We start from the raw sequence: 19,167 nt of genomic DNA on the forward strand, positions 1-19,167 counted from the left end.
TACTAAATTAAATTTATCAGTGTAAATGTTTCATAAGCAAAATTTCAAGGCTTGCTTTCCAAGTAGTTTCACAGTCCAGTGAGTTGCAGAACATTTACAATGAATGGCTTTTATCAGTGGATGCTGCAGAAATGCGCTGAAGCAATACCTGGTTGACATTTGTATGACTTGTATTCCTATTCATTTTTGCAGGTTGAGTTACCTGCTGTCATCTCAAAGAAATATGGGAAAATGGGAGCTGTGTAGTGAGAAACACATCTTCTTAACTTTGCAATCAAGCTCTTTCTGCAAAAAATGACAAGCTGAAAGTCACTCTTTAGCAAGCCATGTAGGATGATACAAATTGACAGTAATTAGAGCAATAATATTACAGCTGGGGTGTAAAACTGGACTAAATATTGTTTGGCTTAATTGTTATATTTATTCTGACCTGCCAGATAGAACACATGCAACTCTAAATTAAATCTCACCAGGGATGAAATCTTCAGCTTAGTTTTGGATATCTCTTTAATTCTGTTCAGACATGTTACATGAATATCTCTGGCAGAGAAAATCTTAGAAGTTCATCTCAAAGGCAATTCTTGTACTGAAAGAGGTCAGACAGTTCAAAATACCAGGGAATAAAGGAACTGAGCAAGATGACCTCCTAAATTTCTTCCATCTTTATTTTCCAACTCTCTATTAATGATTAATAATTTCTTCAAGACACAAATTATTGTTGAGCAAATAATTTTTTTTCAGTTCTCCAAAAAGTCTTGTTCTTTTTTGTCTTACAGAATAGTATTATTTTTTTAATAATGTGCTCTTTTCTAAAATTGTTGTCTGCTTTAATTTTTTCCCAAGGGTCCTATATAGTTCCTTTTTAAGGTTTTTCTCTGTTTGTCTATTGCAATTCATTTTGCATTGCCTATAGTGCTGCTGGCTGTATAAATACTGTGATATTTTTGCTGACTGCCAGGACAGAAGCCAGTAGGAAAATGGAAAAGGGCAGAAGTGAGAAGGTAGCTTTGTGCAGGTATTTCTAAGACCTTATCTTCATATTTTTGCTAAGAAGATAAATTACTTTTTCAGAAATAAAATATTCCACATACCATTAAAAATGAGCTCACTGACCCTGTGGAAGAATTTTTATTTCTTTGCCCAGCTGCTGGAATTTAGCTACTATTGTTATGCAGATGAATATTTACAGTTTATGAGGTAGGACCAGGAGATCTGTCAAGGAAATGTGGGGAACAGAATAAAACTCTAAATGCCAAGATGAATGTGTTTTGCTCTCCCAGTCTTTAACCCATATGAATAATATTTCAGAATTGCCACAGCAAGGTTTATCTATTTCACCCCATTTTGACCTTGAGTTCTTTATATGGTCAAATAATTTTCTTGGATAAGATTTTCATCTCTACTTCTTTAGTCCTTAAAGATGCATAAAACAAAACAACAAACAAAAAGCATGAAGGCTTTGTTCCAACTCTAAAGGAGTGAGAGGGAGGTGTTTTCCCTAATGTGAGCACCACAGAGGGCAGCCTTGTAGCTTGTCTTCCAGGTATTCCCTTGCAAGCCCTTGTGTCTGTGGGGAGGCAGGTGGCACAGCACAGCTCCCTGGGCTCTCTGCCTTCTGGGTCATACTTGCTGTGTCTATTTGCAGGTAATTTAACCCCATGCCTGTGAGAACTGAAATAGCAGCAGCTGTTCTAACTTTTCCACATGAACAGAGCGTGATCAAAAGTTATATTTGTCATCCCTAAACTAGTCTGGGGAATGCCAAGATTACAGTGTTGAATATTCATCCCACATGTATATATATAGTTATGAGTACTGGAGAATATGAGTGGAAGCATTACATCTGGAGACTTGGATATTTGGATGCAGATTAGGCTGGTTTTGGAAGGAAATGCAATTGCACGATGTTATTATAACAAGGCTTGCTAGAGCAAGGGCCTCATTTCATCCCCCAAAATGCCATCATCATTCCCTCAGAATGACTCAGTGTTACCTCAGACACAAAGGTGCTGGTGAAGGTAAAATACTGTAGACTTCTCTCCAAAGTGAACAGCTGGCAGGGACATAGCAATTCATGTATTTCATTTTGGCTCCTCTTCCAGATTGCATTTTGGAAAGATTTGCCCCTCTCTTTACTAACATCAGGAGAAGACCAGCCTCCTGGAGCAGGCAGTAGGTTCTGAGTTACCTGAAGCTGAGCAGTGCCAAGGCTCCCTCTCACTTGCATTGTCATTATCCATCAGCCTGACAGAAGGGCTGTGGGGCCCTTGGCACTGCTGGACTGTGCAGCAGCCTAAGTACTGCGCAGTAATTTTCCTGCTGGCACAACAGAACCACTGACTGCAGAGTTTGGAGGTCTACACAAAGTAACTTTGGAGAGAGAAGCCAGGAGGTACTGAGCATCAGCAGTCATCCAGGACAGCATGTCCTGGTCATCACCTCTCACACAGGCACAGACAGACTGCTCTTGTGATGGTCACCAAATCTTTGCATAGCTTATCCTGGAAGCATTAGTGTTGAAACTGGCTTTTTTTTGCCACAAAGGACAAAACAAGAGATGTGCCCCAAACCCACACAGAGTTCTGCAGACCTGTTCTGTGCTGGTGTGAGGAGTGCTCTAGGAGCACCCTGAGGCTGAGAAGCACCAGGTGACAGCATCAGTGCCTTGTATCATTGAAACTGCTGCTCTAAGCAGCTATAATCAGAAATAAAATAGGTCACTGTAAATGACAGGGAAACCATAACTATCATTGCTCGAATTTCTGGGCATGTTTCTCTTCACTGATTGCATTCTGCTTGCAGAAATTCCCCTTGCAGCTCTCACTAGCTAGGATCCCTTGCATCATGACACATACTGCTGTGTAAACTTAGTCCCTGTGAATGACTGCTGTGACTGTCTTCGCTGACTGACTTGACAATGAAAATAGAAGAAAGCCAAAAACTCCATTAGCACAACAAAGGAAAATGCTCAGCAAATGCTATTATACAACTGCACTCATGTATGCATATTAGAACTCTCATAAATTATTCTTTATGTCAAATACTATAGGAGAAATGATCCCAGCAACAAGAAAAGCTACACTTGCAGTAATTCTTATAGAGTGTCTGGGAAATGGTGTTTTCACAAAATCAATAACTTCTATCCTTATTGCCTTAATATGCGTGGAAGTTTTGCACGTTATCTGTGTTATTCGCCACGTACCAGAGATGCCATGGTAATAAAAGTTTGTAGGACACTGATGCTACCACAGGTCATGTTCCTCAGTACTGCTGTGCATGTCTTGCTCAGTGTAAAGTGTGCAGTGTGGTGGGCTCATTCACTGGGTTTGATTTTGAATTATTTGTAGTACATTATTCAGTCTTTAGCCAAAAAAAAAAAAAAAAATCTGAATAAATCAGAAGAGTTGGTTACTCTTATTTCTTGCAGATCCGTATATGCAATGATAGGCCAGTTTTACCATGTAGTTTTACCTGACATACATAAGCCTAGGACTTCAGCAGTTTTTATTTCTTGCCAATGGTTTGTGGCCTCCACAGAGAGTTCTGAATTCCCTTTAAATTCATCTTTCAGTGAATATGAGTAAAAAGTCATATATCACAGTATTCCTTCAAATGTGCCTCTTCTCCTCTTCTTGAGCTTCGAGTGAACGTAGCTGCAGGGAGCAACCACTGTCACCAAGAAGGCTTCTGGCTTTACGGCTTGTGGGCATCTGATACAACTCTCTTTGGTTGTCCAGATTTCAGACTGTGCAAATATTGCCCTCCCTCTCTGCCTTTCAGTGTGCTAGGTGGGTTGTACTCAAACCAAGGAGGTCCACAGAGAAGCAAAAATGCACCTGCAGACTGTGGAGGACCCCACGCCACAGCAGGCGGATTCCTGAAGGTGGCTGTGACCCTGTGGGAAGCCTGTGCTGGAACCCCTTCAGAGAGGAGGCCATGTGGAGCAGGTTTGCTGGCAGGACTTGTGATCCCACAGGACCCATGCTTGGAGCAGGCTGTTCTCGAAGGACTACACACCATGGTAAGGGACCCACATGGGGGCATTTTGTGAAGAAATGTAGCCTGTAGGAAGGACTGACAGTGGAGAAGTTTGTTGAGAACCTGTCTCCCATTAGAGAGACCTCATACTGGAGCAGGCAAAGGAGTCCTCTCCCTGAGGAGGAACCAGTAGCAAAACCAAAATGTGATGAACTGACTGTAACACCCATTCCCTCTCTCCCTGCACTGTTGGTAGGGAGCAAGTAAAATATTGGGAATAAAGTTTAGCCCAGGAAAGACAAAGGGATATGGGGAAGGTCTTTTAAGATCTGTTTTACTTCTCATTACTGCATTCTGATTTTGATTAGTAATAAATTAGACCAATTTCCCTAAGTCAGGTGTGTTCTGCCCATGATAGTAACTGGTGACTGATCTCTCCCTGACCTTTTCTCGACTCACAAACCTTTTGTTGTGTATTCTCCTCCCTGTCCATCTGAGGAGGACAGTGATAGGATAGCTTGGTGGGCACCCAGCAATCCAGCAAGGGTCAAACCACCCCACAAAATAAAGCAATATGAACTACTGTGAGGATTGAAATAACAAAGAGTAGCAGTCAGCATACATCAGCCTCAAGCAAGAGTGCCAACAAAACCACATTTAAATATGGTTCCAGAAACAAACACCTTAAACTTCCTATTAACATAGAACAGAAAAATAACATAGAGCCAGCAGAAAACCAAATAAGACTTAGACAGCAGGTCAGAGAGTAGGAATACCATTGTTCAAGCAGTTGCAGAGAAACAGAGAGTGATGCTAGTATCAAAAAGTTTGGTGTTTTCCTCCACAAAGGTCAAATAGTTTTTGTTCCTTGATCGCTTTACTGGGAAGTGTTGATGATATGCTGTAGAGCTAAGGCAGTTTTGATTTGAGTTTTTGTTTTGGTTTGGTTTTGTTTTTCTCAGTGGAATTTTAGCTACAGTGGGAGTTTTGCAGCTGATTAAATAAAGTTTATGTGTATTATCTCACAGAACAGCGTATCTCTGGAGTAAAGGATAAATTGCAACAAAGATAATCTGTGACCTCCAAAAGCAAAAAGAAAGCTAATGTGTATTTCAGACAGCACTAATTGCATGTGAAATAGAAGCTTCACATTTCAGCCTGAATTCAGAATGTTCAGGTGAATTTTTGTCTGTGTTATCTCTCAAGATAAAAATCAAAATATCTGGGTGTTTTTAATTTGGCTGAAGGTTGAAAGTGTTTTGCAGTTCCAGCAGTAAGGAGTGTTGGTGTAAAAAGGAAAGAAGCTCATGTTGCTTGCTAAGCTCACCAGGAGGTCTTGGACTGTAGGGGAGTGAAGCAGCTCACTGATGCCACCGAGCCGAGGCTGGTTTCCTGACAGATATTTAAAAATTTGCTGTAAAATTGAAAGAAAAATTCCCTTTAAACTATTTTCTCAATCATGGATCATGCCTACAGGAAATTGTTTTCCAGTTCTTTAGAATAAGTTAATAACAATGTCAAAACTGTAGACATTTTTTATTGCTCTCCAAAGTTTACAGACTAATTTGGGATTTGGGTTATTTTTGGGGTGGGGGGGTTATGTTAGTTGTAGGAATATATTTCCTGAATATAATTCACCCCATGATTTACAGCCAGTTACACTGTGATTGTGCAGCATGTTATATGCTGGGAATTGTGCATGTTATATGCTGGGTATTTTGCTGTCCCAGGGCAGTCTGGGCAGTAAGTGTTGAAGGCAGGCCTTGGGGCTGGGTCAGCATCTACTCTTGCAGAGGATTAGCTCTTCTTTCTTTGAAGGTTTGACCAAAAGCTCCTGGATGCTGTGGTGGAAACTTTACATTGTCTTTTCAGGTATACAATATTTTGGAAAAGGCCTGTACACTCAAAGTCAGCTTTTACCTTCAGCAAAACTGGCTTTTTCACTCAGTAGCTACACATTTTCCATTATGCTTCCTTCCCTCTACTGACTCTTCCTCAGATTTAGGTAGCTGATAATCATCTATTAATTGATCCAATCAACTCAATGAAGGGGATTGTTGTATGTGGTGAAGGACAAGGAGAAGTTTGGAAATGCTGCTGTTTGTACCCTACTTGGGTTTAGTTTTGTTTGTAGTGTTTAGATACTCATGAGAATGCCCTGAGTCAGATGATGAAGCTGTGGCTTGCCAGCACAGCTCTCCAGGGCCCCACTGAGGAGCATCTCATCTCCTTCCATTCCTGCATGGAATGCAATTTAAAGAATTTCCTGAGTCTCCTGCCCCCACTCTTGATCAATAATTCCTACACTCAGCAGTACTAAGTGCTCTCAGATAAGGCCAGGGTTTAGGGTGGATATTCTGCCATACCTTAGCCTAAAGCCAGGCTATGTTCAGTCCAGAACCCTGGCTCTAGATCAGAGTGTTTGTGAGCAGCTTGTGCTGAGTGGATCTCTTTGGGATCTCTGTGAGAGTTAGCTCCATGTGTCCAGATATGTAGTATTCTTCTTTAGTTGTTTGATTGGAGGTTTCAGAGAGGATGAGGGAATTCTGCTAAACAGGTTAGGGTCATTACTGCTGATATCTTGAAGGAAGTTTGTTAAATCATCCTAATACAGAGCCAGGGATGAGTGGTAACTCATTTCTGATCATAAGGGGAATAAGGGCAGAAGACTAAATGAAGAAATGACTGATTTTGGTGAGAAAACTTTGTACTGAGCTTACCAGGGGCTAACTGCCATGGAAAGTTCCAAATATGAGCAATGGTGGGATGGCAGCAGGTGTAAAACATTTTACCAGCCTGAGTAGTACCGAGTTGCTCAGCTCTGGAGGCTGCAGAGCTTCCCATTTCTGAGTTATTTTATTGGACAAGGTTATACATGCATACGCAGCAGTTATAACCCACCTCAGCTGGAGCAGGGATAGTCCAGATTCCTTGTGGAGATTTAAAATAATTTTCTAGGGAATGTTTTGCTTGATCTGTAGCAGCTGGCTGGACAGTTTATGTGATTTATTTTCAATCATACCTTCTGAATTTGAGGTTTTATGAAAGTTATGAGGGCTTTTTCATCAGGGTCCTAAACAATTTTTGGCCTTGTTTGTTTGTTTTGGTCTGGCTTTTGTTTTGTTTGTTTAAGTTTTGTTTGGTTGGTTTTGTTTGTTTGTTTTTGTTTGCTTTGGGTGTTTTTTTTTTTTTGTGGGTTTGGTTTTTTTGGGGGTGTTTGTTTTAGTTTTGGGGGTTTTTTTAATCTATATTGTTCATTAAAGTGATATACTTAGTGGCTTGGTGTAGTGGTTTAACCCCAGCTGGCAACTAAGCTCGCTGCCTTTCCACTGGTGCGGTGGAGAAAAGAATCCCAAGACTAAAAGTGAGAAAACTTCTAGGCTGAGGTAAAGGCAGTCTAACAGGTGAAGTAAAAGTCACACAGGGAAGCAAAGCAAAAGAGGGAGTTCATTCACCATTTTCATGGGCAGGCAGAAGTTCTCAGCCATCGCCAGAGGAGCAGGGCTCCATTGCACATAGCAGTGAATTGGGAAGACAAATGGCTTTGGTCAGCTGGGGTCATTTGTCCCAGCTATGTCCCCTCCAACTCTTTGTGCACCCCCAGCCTCCTCACTGGCCAGGCAGTGTGAGAAACAGAAAATTCCCTGCTGCTGTGTAAGCACTCGTCAGAAATAACAAAAACATCTTTGCATTGTCAACTCTATTTTCATCGCAAATCAAAACCACAGCCCTGTAGTTGTTATTGTGAATAAAATTAACTCTATCTTAGCCAAAACCAGCACCCTCAGGAGTACAGAGCAGTGCTGTGTGAATTCATTTTCATGTTGGCAATGCATTTACACAGCAAACTGACATCTGTCAGTAAGGGGATCAGGGTCATGCAGACTCAACATAGTCTAGCACTATAATAGAGCAGAGGGGAAAAGAGGCTGCTGCTTCTTTATGTGGCATGAAAGGTTTCAACTTCAAGGCTGCAATAGAAGCTGAGGACTTGGTACTTTATACAGATGAAGTTGTACAGATGTTCAGTGGTACAAAAGGAAAACAACCCAAACATTGTGTGTGTGCTTGGTTATTGGGATTTAAGAGTGTGTGCTCAAATACCTCCCTGTGGAAGAGGAGAGAGAGGCTGGTGCTTACCCACTGCACACCAGCCTCTGGTACAGAGCTGGGAGCTGTCTCATGATGCACCCAGACCCTGAAAGAGCTTTGGGGTTCTGCAGCCTAAGCAGAAAGAAGATCAGACTTCCCTCCTTTTCCCATCTTGTGCTGTATGGAGTCTGCTAAACTGAGTAATCTGATGTGGCATACCTGATGCAGCTGACTTACTATAGCAGTGGGGGGCAAGGTGAGCCATTTTCTGCACAGCTTGGAATTGAATGAGACTAGGACAAAGCAGGAAAAGTCCAACACTGAAATTGTTCTTTTTTCTTCATGTAAAGTGCTAATGTTACCAATGTAAGAAGTTTAACTGTTGGTTTCCCAATTGTTTTATATTATATAGCATTTGTCCTGAAGTAAAAGAAGCAAAACCAGTCATTTTATCACTTTTTATATATGCATTAATCATTCTCATTCAGCATAACAGCAGTTTTATAATTACAAGTCCTTTTTTTATAATAATTTTTTTATAATTACAAAGCCTGATCTTTATATTGCAGCATTCATTTTTCTAGTGATAGAATGTCCAAGTTGTAAACCTGAGTCAAGATTTCAAAATTAAATGCACACTTAGTGAGCAGTACCTCAAATTGGCACACGATGGCAGAATGATGACATTTTAAACCAAATATCCTGAAGCACATTGTTGGTAGTCATAGAAACTAGTTTGAAATGTAGTCTTTAAGTATGTTTTGCAGAGGCAAATATTTTTCATTTTGCATTTTAAGGTGCAGGTGATATTACCTTTTCTTTTTTTAGTTAGTCTTGAAATTAGCTACTAAATATTTCAGGTCAGAGATTCTATTTGATGGAGAAAAAAGCAGTTAAGAACATAATATGTGGAATTATTGTCACAAGCCCTTCAAAACATTCAATGAAAATCCCTGAATATTTTCTTGCGCTTGGTTTTTTGTTTCTTTGTTTGGGGTTTTGATTTCTGGGGGAGTTTTTTGTTTGGTTTTTGTTTCTTGAGGGTTTTTTCAGGTCCTTCTTTCCAGGAAGATTTATTCTCATTATATTGCAGCAAACCTTTGCTTCTTTACATGAAACCAGACAGCCTGACTTCCTCATCAGTGAAGAGGAGTTGGAAGTAGTGGTGAGAAATATTTTTCATTTGCTGCTACTGAAACTATTTTATGCATCCAAAATTGCTGAAATTATTATGAAGAATATTTGGTGTTTCTGAGTATCCAGATAGTGACAAATTATTTTCAGAAATGAGTTCTTGAAACAGTCCAAGGAGTTGATGGAAGTCTTTATATCATGATGTTTGGTTTTCTAATATTTGATTTTGTTGCATTAACATATCTATTTGGCAGAAAAATAATCCAGATACTCTATTATTACAGCACAGAGTCAAGAAAAAACACCAATTTATTTTGCTTTGGGCCAAAACCAGTGGCAGGTTCTTCAGTGGAACCCAGGTGTCCATCTGCATTTATTCTGGTAGAGAATGGTTTGGGACTGAGATGTCACAGCTCCAGAGAAGCTGAAGCTATTGAGGAAGGATTGGGTGGATACATTCATCAACACAAGGGAAAAAGTTTTGAGTAAGCTTAAAAATATGTGACCATGGTAAATTCGGACACTTAATGATGTTGAAACATCTTATGATCTCAGGTTGCTCCAAAGCACACACTTCTAATGTTTTCACTTGAGATGACTGGAAAGCATTTAAGAGCTGCCCCTCATCATCTGACACTGATGATTCTGCTTTTTCAGAAACCTGAAAATGTCTACATTTCTCACTATATTCAGGGTGCTTTGTTTACCATTCAGTTTGAGAGGGGAAAAAAACGATTTTGAGTGAAATTCTTATCCTCCGTTCCATCTCTCTTTGCCCAGTTGCACTAGCCTTCACATGTAGGAGTGCTACACCAAATATTTATACAGAGACAGATTATCCTTTCCCACATGGCATGTTGACACTGCTTTTAACAAACCCACACATTTTCTGAAGATTTATTTTGAGATTAAAATGTTATGATTTTGAGTCTAACTCTAACAACAGAAGAAAAGCAAATGAAAGAAAAAAAAAAAAACCAAAACCAACCCAACCAGTGTGTACAGAATAGCTAGAGTAGAATGAAGCATCTTGCTCTTTAATGCTCTTCAACTCTGTGTATTCAAAACAAGCTGTAACAGCTTCACAGTAAAATTCTTTTGAGGTTTTGTTTTGAAGTTTGCTATTGCCATCATACATATGCATTAAACATTTTTGTTATTCAGATAATAATTTGCATGAACACCAAGGCTTTATCTCAAATGCACATGAAGAAGGATGTTCTTATGTTGGGTCAACTGGAAAGTATTCTCCTTTACTGTAGGGCTTTCCATTAATTAAATTCAAAGAATCTGTTTGCTAGTGCCTGTTATATTTTAGATGCAATAAACCCAACATTTTTCTTATGAGAGTCAGTAAGAAATTGAAAAAAAATGTTGGGTTTTGTTTCTATGTTATTTATATATTTTAGGGATTTTTTTGTTACTTCTGTTCCTCTTTCTGACTGCCTCTTTCATTCTGCTATCTGAAGCAGAAGCTCTAGAGTGGCCACTTTCTGACCTTAATTGTTTAGTATAAGAATTCAGATGGAAAACTATATGAAAATCAGGTAACTGTTGGTCCAGGCATTTGAAACTGATACCAGCCAGGAATCCCTAAATGTCCGATAGTTCTCTATGAATCAGAGCTGATAAATGGGGACATAGCTTAACAACAGGGGAGATGCTTTTATTCTATGCTGTTATTACTACATACACACTAATGGTCTGCACTGCCTCACATGCATCTTCCATAAATTGTGAAACTCCCCAAAAGGAGCTAAGCTAGACCCTGTAAAACAAGATAACCCCTCAGCTTAAGAAAAGGAGTAGCAGAAACCCAGTTCACTCTACCATTGGCAAATATCTTTACTTTGAATCAAAGAATCATAGAATAAATTCTCATGAGAAAGAGGTAGAGGGGGAAAATCTTTGCTTATTTTGATGCAGCTCAGGGTATGATTTGCTTTCTTGGTTGCAATCACACATTGCTAACTTAAGTCTAATTTTTAATCCCAGGCAGGGCTGCTCTCAAAGATAAGTCTCTAATTTTTCTCAGGTTTCTTAGCATTCATATTTTGCTTTGCTTTAGACCTTCAAAAATACAGTAATATTTACGATTTAAACTAATTTTTATACATCTTGAAATCTTTTGCAAATTAAATGATAACACAAAAAGCACCAAGGGTGAGGGAGTGAATTTGTACAGATTTTCATAAACCCAAGGACTTGAAAAGATTGAATTGCTGTCTTTGTTTCAAAGACAGAATTTGAGACATTGGGTAGGTAAAAGAAAATAAATTGATGGGTATAGATAAAAGAGGTATGAGACTGAAAGCCTGAGGAGAAGAGAAAATTTGAAGAGCAAAAATATGATACAATCCAATTGAGCAGAAATAGAGAAAAAGTATCATCAAGAGACTTCCCTTAAAAGAGGCAGTAGAATGGAGATGTATTTTATAGGATGCTATAGGGGATTAAAGGAAGCCTAAAATGAAAAGCTATATGCAACAAAGGCATCTGTAGATAGGTTTCTCCTTATTTTTTTATGGCTGAGGTTTCCAGCCCTTTTCACATTTGGTTGATTGCAAAGTGTGAAATCTCAGAGGGTCACATTCGTCTTCGGCTTTTGTTGGTGAGAGGCACAGAGCAGATCCCATGGCATGTTGCTCCTGCTATAACAAAACACCCTCCCTTCAGGAAGAGTGGGTAGGAAGCTATACAGAGCGATTTTATCCAAGTACATGGTAGAAATATTAGAATCAGAGTGTAGACCACTTTCTATCCAGTGGGCCAAATGCACACTTCAGATTTTAGCCAATATAAAGTTTGATGCAATGCTGATGCTTCTCTTTCTTGTTCCTTTGTGGTTTTCTCTGGCAAACTTCAGCTTTTCCCTCCACATTTCTACATCATCACTAGACCTGGTCTTCTGAAATGTTAAAATATCAAAAGTATCACATCTTGGTGATGTTCCAGGCACAGTTGTGTCGTGGCCCTTTAGAAAGCCAAGCCTGTTGGGCAGCCTGGCATGGCTGGCTCCCCCCAGACAGTCAGATCCTCAGAGGGTGCTGCTGCCTGATGTGGGCAGCAATGTGCTGTGGCTGCAGCTGAAAAGGCATCGCAGGGAGAGCCTGAGCCGTGGGCAAGGCACAAAAGAAGTAAATAAGTTACTCTAAATCACTTCTGCCAATAACATGAGGTTGTAAATTGTTTCCATATCAAAAGTTTCCCTGTATCAGGAGCCAACTTCATGCAGAGGCTGATCGACCCAGCACTCAGAAATTTATTTTTAAGGGGTGAGAGTAGTATGGCTAACAAAATAGAAAGATCTTTTGCTGGTTTTAACCCATTGTACAAAAAGTTCAGTGAGCACAACCCGGAAATATGCACTCATATCCCAAAAACCCACCGTATCCTGGGCTGCATCCGAAGCAGAGCTGCCAGCAGGTAGAGGGAGGGGTTCTGCCTCTCCTCCCTGCCTTTGTGAGACCCCACCTGCAGTGCTGCATCAGCTCTGGGCTCCCAACATGACAAGGACATCGACCTGTTGGAGCAGGTACAGAGGAAGGCCCCAGAGCTGCTCAGAGGGCTGGAGCACCTCTCCTCTGAGCAAGACTGAGAGAGCTGGGGTTGTGCAGCCTGGAGAAGAGGAGAGTCCAGGGACACCTCAAAGCAGCCTTCCAGGTCCAAAAGGGACCTTACAAGAAATCTGAAGAGGGGGCTTTTTACAGGGACAAGGGGGAATTATTTTAAACTTAGAAGAGAGCAGGTTTAGATTAGATGTTAAAAGGAGATTCTTTACTGTGAGAGTGGTGAGGCAGTGCAACAGGCTGCCCGAAGAAGTCATGGCTGTCCCTGGAAGTGTTCAAGGCCAGGCTGGATGGGGCTCTGAGCAGCCTGGTCAAGTGCCAAGTGTCCATGCCCATGACAGTTCAAACCAGTTGATCTTCAAGGTCTTTTCCAACCAAGATGTTCTATGGTTCTAAAGTCCTTTTTTTTTTTTTTTTTTTAACCAAAGAAGCATGGAATTTGGGCCAATATAGTTGCAATCTTTCTGAGTTTACTTCTAAAATCTTTCTCTCAACTTTCATCTTCTTGATTTGATCAACTATTGTAACCCTCTCTTTACCATGGCTGCTTACTTTGCACTTCCACTTGCAATCTGCACAATCAGTTGAAACTCGACTGAGCTGCACTTCACCTCCACCTCATTTCTGCTCTTCCCTGACTACAGAAGTCTCTTCCTTGACTACTTGGTCCCTCTGTTTTTGCATGTTTGCAGGGATGCTCAATGCTTTTTTCAGTACCTCTGTCCTCATTCTGTTTCTTGACCTCTTTTGTGTTGTTCTGTACTGCAGGATGGCTGAGACAAAAAGGCTGGGGCAGAGCATATTTCCTTCACTGTCTTGCTGGGTAATTATTTATTCCAGGAAACCTGTTATATATTAGTCTCACCTATCTTTATTGTGTTGTTTACTATCAAGCACTTATCCAACAGTGTGAATTGCAATTAACATGAATTATACAAATGACAGATTTTGCCCTGGTTTTCTCACATTTTCATAAGTGCTGAGCTGTAAGCACACTTTGTCTTACTAACTTTTTCCAAAATTCAGAGCAGGTGCTTTTGAAAACTTTTCATGACTAAGGACATCAGACTTCTGAAGAGGGACACTAGTGCATAAGTAAAATTTACATTTTCTTAAAATCTAGCCCTGAATTTATGGACATTTCTATGCTCTGCTGTGGCTTAGGTGTGGGTGATGAGGGGCTAGAAAAGGTGTGGGCAGTTAAAGAAGAGCATATGGAACATGCTGGTTCACAAAAGTGAAACCCTGGTGCAATTGTGATTTTTTCTTTCTGCTTGCATTAGTCAGAAAAAGTTTTAGGTACTATGAATATGTCAGGACCTGTATATTGTCTGTGGTATAAATCATGTCTCTGTCTAAGCATCACTTCCTTTACTGTGCATTACCACATACCCTAGAAAACTCTCTTTAGGCTGTGTGATTCCAGCATCTGAAGTTCAATTTCAAGGACACATTTTTGAATCCTCAGCTGGGGCAGTATTTTCCTTTCCTTCTTTAAGGAATATATGTTTACCATAAGGTACATTGCAGTTCAAAATCTTCCATTTGTTCCTGCAAAGCTGGGATAGTGATGCTGTTCATGGTCCCAAAAACCATTACTGATATAAGAAATGTGCTCAGCCCTGGCCTAAATGATGCTGCTGTTTCACCTGGAGACATCTTTCTCTCCAAGCCATATTTAACCCGGATGCTATTTCTCTCTTCAGTCTTTAGCTACCACCTAACACTTATGGCTAAAATATCTCTTGTGTGTTGCCTGTGAAACCAGTTTGTGCAGCAATTGGTCTCCTTTCAAAAGAGTACCATATAAATGTAAGTCATTAATGTTGTCATCACCCAAGGACAGAACAGGATGAAAATGTGCATATATAGTTTTTAGTGCTGGTGTAACTACACCATTCTGTAAGCCTATTTAAATATTATCAGTTTCGCATAATGGTTGTTCGTTTTAAGCAAGAGCAGATACACATGGTTTATGCTTCTATTAGTTCCATTTGGAGAATGCTATTAAACTTAAGGGAATTTTAGATTGGAGGGAGTGAAATAATAGGTTGATTTTAAAAGAACAATGACACAGAATGAAAAATTAAAATAACAGAATCATAGAATGGCTGAGGTTGGAAAGGACCTTCAGGATCATTTAGTTGCAACCCCCCTGCCATGGAGAGAGAAACCTTTCACTGGAACAAGTTGTTCAGAGCTCCATCTAATCTGGTCTTAAACACCCCTTCTCATGAGGGGAAGTGGAGGAGTAAGCACTGAGCACTGGTCTCTTCACTTTTGTGACAAGAGACAGGACTTAAGGGAATGGCATGAAACTGAGTCAGGGGAAGTCTAGGTTGGATATCAGGAAAAGGTCTATCACCCAGAGGATGGCTGGGCACTGGAACAGGCTTCCCAGGTCACAGCACCAAGTCTGACAGAGTTTAAGAAGTGTTTGGACAATGCTCTTGGGCACATGGTATGACTCTTGGGGTGTCCTGCGCAGGGCCAGGAGTGAACCTGATGGGTGCCTTTCAGCTCAGGATATTCTATGGTTCTATGATCCTGTGATTCTATGATTCTATTTCTTGGGATGGGATATTCACAGCTTCTCTGGGAAAGAAGTTCCTTTGCCTCAGCACTTCCAGAGTAAAGATTTTTTTCCTAATGTCTAATCTAAACCTAATCTCTTTCAGTTTGAGACCATTCCCACATGTCCTGTCACTACACACCCTTGTGAAATCTTCCTCTCCATCTTTCTTGTAGGCTCCCTTCAGGTACCGGAAGGCTGCAATTAGGTCTCCCTGAAGGCTTCTCTTTCCAGGCTGAAAAACCTAATTCTCTCAGTCTTTCCTCATAGCAGAGGTGCTCCATTCCTCCAATCACCTTTGTGGCTTCCTCTGTATTTGGGATCTGAGAATGGAAAATGTAGAAGCAGGTGAAGAAAGTAGAGGCGGGTCCACTTTTACTGCTGTTTGTTACTTTAAGCAGTATCTCCATGTAACCAGTTATTGGTTGGGACAACCTCCAGTGTGAGGCCTGAACTGATCCATTCCTCCAAGCACCTTGGTGGCTCCCTCTGTATTTGCTCCAACAGGTCCATGTCCTTCCTGTGCTGGGACCCCAGAGCTGATGCAGCCCTGCAGGTGGGGTCTCACCAGAGCAGAGCAGAGGGGCGGAATCCCCTCCCTGCTCCCCATGCAGCTTTGGGTGCAGCCCAGGAGACAATTGCCTTCCTGGCCTGTGAGTGCCCATGGTAGGGTCAAGTCCAGCCTCTCACCCACCAGCACCCCCAGTCATCCTCAGCAGGGCTGCTCTGGATCTGCTCAGGCCTCATAGTGGAGGTTGTCCCAACCAATAACTGGTTACATAGAGATAATGTAATATAAGATGCTGCTTAAAGTACCAAAGAGCAGTAAAACTGTACCCACCTCTACCTTCACCTGCTTCTACATTTTCCATCCTCAGATCCCAGAAACTTGAAACCATAGTAGAAATAATTCATAAAAAATCTGCCAAGTCTATCTACTTCTGCAATAGGATTATTCACTGGCAGGTGGATTCCCCATCTGGCAGTAAGTGACCAAAATGCTGAGACCTCCACTGTCTCACTTGCAAATTGTTTCACAGTTAAACCAGTCACACTATTGAGAAGATATGCCTCCAGCTCAATCCAAATTGTCTGCAATCATATTGCTTCCTTTCCCTTGTTATCCTGAGTAGTTCCTCCCCACCCATGTGTTTAACCTCTATGAAATATCTGAGGATGGCAATCAGATCCCTCTGAGTCACTGCTTAGCTAAGCTGTATGCATTTCGAGCTTCCTTCTTTTCCCATGTAAGTCTTTTCAGACATTTAACCATTTTTCTCCTCTTTCTTGTGAAATCCTCAACATTTACTGAAATCATTAGAAATATTGCCACTGGCTGAGCATGGGAATCACAGGCCAGTCTTACACAGATGGTCTCTTCAGTGGCCTGTGTGTAGTTGGAGCTATGCTATGAAGACAGTGTTTTAGCTACATAAGAAGTGAAGTCTCAGCCCCATTAAAAGCAAGGTCTTACATTCTTATCAGCTGCAGCATGGCCCAATTTAACCACCCAGGGCATCACAAACAGTGAGCAGGGAGTAATGTGTCTTTCAGACTTCAGTGGTTGAATGATAATTTTATTTAGATTACTAGTCTGAGGAGCTGTGTATGATTAGATACACAAAAAACCTTTTCCATTTTCAATTTATTTATGTTTTGATTTGGAATAACACTTTGAAAATTATGAATATTCTATGGAATAGAAACGTTTTAGCATTTTGCCCTAGGAGAACTAATGTAAACCAATATTTTTGAAAACTTCTGTGAGCAGGGAACTGACTCTTGGCCAGAGAAGGAGCCCAGGAAGCCAGACAGCTTGTCAGAACTTTTGACTGCTCCCTTTCCAATGAGGTTGGTAACCAAAATCTGTCCATCCTTAGAGCTAAGGAGCCTGGAAGGTAAGACAGGTCACACCAGCCTCCCTGCCTGCTTTCCATCAACAGTTTTGTCAGGTCCCCACAGAGTGTTGTTATTAAATCAAGTCAGTATTAACAGCCAGAAAATATCTGTCAGAATATATTTTTAACAGGTTGAACTTTAATTCTTCAGCTGTCCTTTGCAGACAGTTTTTCATTTCTTTTTCCATTAAAATGGTTGCAGTTTGACCTGCCAAAATAATCCTTTCTCAAAAAAACCACCAAAAACCCAAACAAAAATCAACAATAACAAAAAAACCCAAACTGAAACTTGTAATATAGCAAATATAAAATCACTTATTAACTTTTGCTCCTCCAAAACTAATTTAAAAGGAAGAGAGAATAGTGCTTAAGTGCCTAAACAAATTAGAGAGCTTATAGGGCAGTGTAACCCAGCCAGATTAAAACAAAACAGCAAAATGACAAAACCAAAAGAAATGCATGAAACCACAACATAAACAACCACCAACCAACCAAAAAAAAAAAAAAACACAAAAAAAACCCCAAAGCAAAACAAAACCAGAACAAAAAAAAAAAAAAACAAAAAACCCACAAACAACCCCAAAAAAACCCTAATCCACAAACCAGCAAAGAATAAAATATATAAGGCAACTACTTTGTTATCTGTGATTGTTTTTGAAGCTGAATAAGGAAAAATAACACTGCCAAGACTGTGTCAGGTAAAATAACTACAGGAAGCTGCAGTGAGGCACATTCAGATTTTCTGGCCCCACTATCCTTGCAAGGTAGAAGCACCAGGTAAAGCACCTGATTGGCCTACATTCCACTGCAGTCCTAGCTCCCATAAAAGAAGCAAACATCTTTTATATTTCTGCCTTGCTTTTGTCAAGGAACATCAGTGAAGTTTCTAGTTTTGTAGTTTTTCTGTAAATTTTTCTTTTTAGTGTTATATAGTGAACATAGCATTGATGAAATTTTGTAGCTGCAGTGTTTTATGTATGTCTAGATTTGTTTTCATGCTTCTTTCCCTAGGTAGCTTACAACATTCTGGCTCCTTGTGCTGATTGTGACTGGGATAGAGGCTACCTCTGGGGTCATGGATAGATCCACACCAGAGCAGGTACATCTCAAAGCACCTGTTGCCTTTGTGCCACAGCAGGTCTACCTCCAAAGGGATTGTGGCCCAAGGATAAGTGGATGCTGAGGAAGGTACACCTTGAAGCATCCTGCTGCAGCATGGATTTACCCATACCTTGAGGCATCAATGCCTGTGCAGGAAGCCAGGCTGTAGCACCTCAAAACACCTGGGCTGCATGTTGCAGAATTTGCAGTGGCAGGAACCACCTGAACCAATGGAGCACAAATCTTACCAGGAGGTGCAAGTGCAGCAGTGACCTGACCTGAGCTGCTTTGGTGCCCAGTAACTCCAGGTAACACACCACCTTCCCTGCCCTGAGTGCTCCCATGAAATACGGAGCCTGAAGTCATGGAATAAATTAACTCAACGGGCACTTGGTGGATATTAGCAGGCATTTTACAGGTGGCTCTGCAAAATGTCCGCTAATAGACTGTATTGTATTTGTGAGGTGCCCCAGCGAAGGAAGGGATGATGAATCTGACTCCATGTTCTTAGAAGGCTAATTTATTATTTTATGATACTATATCTTATTAAAGAATACTAAACTAAACTATACTGAAGAATACAGAAAGGATACTTACAGAATGCTAAAAAGATAATAATGAAAACTCGTGACTCTCTCCAGTGTCCCGACATAGCTAGGCCCTGACTGACCAATGAGTGAAAACAACTCACAGCAGAAACCAATGGAACTATCACCTGTTGGCAAACAATCTCCAAATACATTCCAGACAAGCAAAACACAGGAGACTCAAATGAGATAATAATTGTTTTCATTTTTCTCTGAGGTTTCTCAGCTTCCCAGGA

General features: G+C 40.6%; 1 long non-coding RNA gene across 1 annotated transcript in view; it reads left to right on the top strand.

The window, feature by feature from the left end:
- The first annotated feature begins 8,851 nt into the window (after window positions 1-8,851).
- Window positions 8,852-19,167, top strand: part of LOC141731247 (uncharacterized) — a 31,658-nt gene continuing 21,342 nt past the window's right edge. The window contains exons 1-2 of the long non-coding RNA XR_012583290.1: window positions 8,852-9,235; window positions 18,255-18,342. This is a non-coding gene — a long non-coding RNA (uncharacterized LOC141731247). The remainder of the gene's footprint in view (window positions 9,236-18,254; window positions 18,343-19,167) is intronic.

This window comes from Zonotrichia albicollis, chromosome 1, assembly GCF_047830755.1.
Source record: "Zonotrichia albicollis isolate bZonAlb1 chromosome 1, bZonAlb1.hap1, whole genome shotgun sequence".
NCBI classification, from domain to species: domain Eukaryota; kingdom Metazoa; phylum Chordata; class Aves; order Passeriformes; family Passerellidae; genus Zonotrichia; species Zonotrichia albicollis.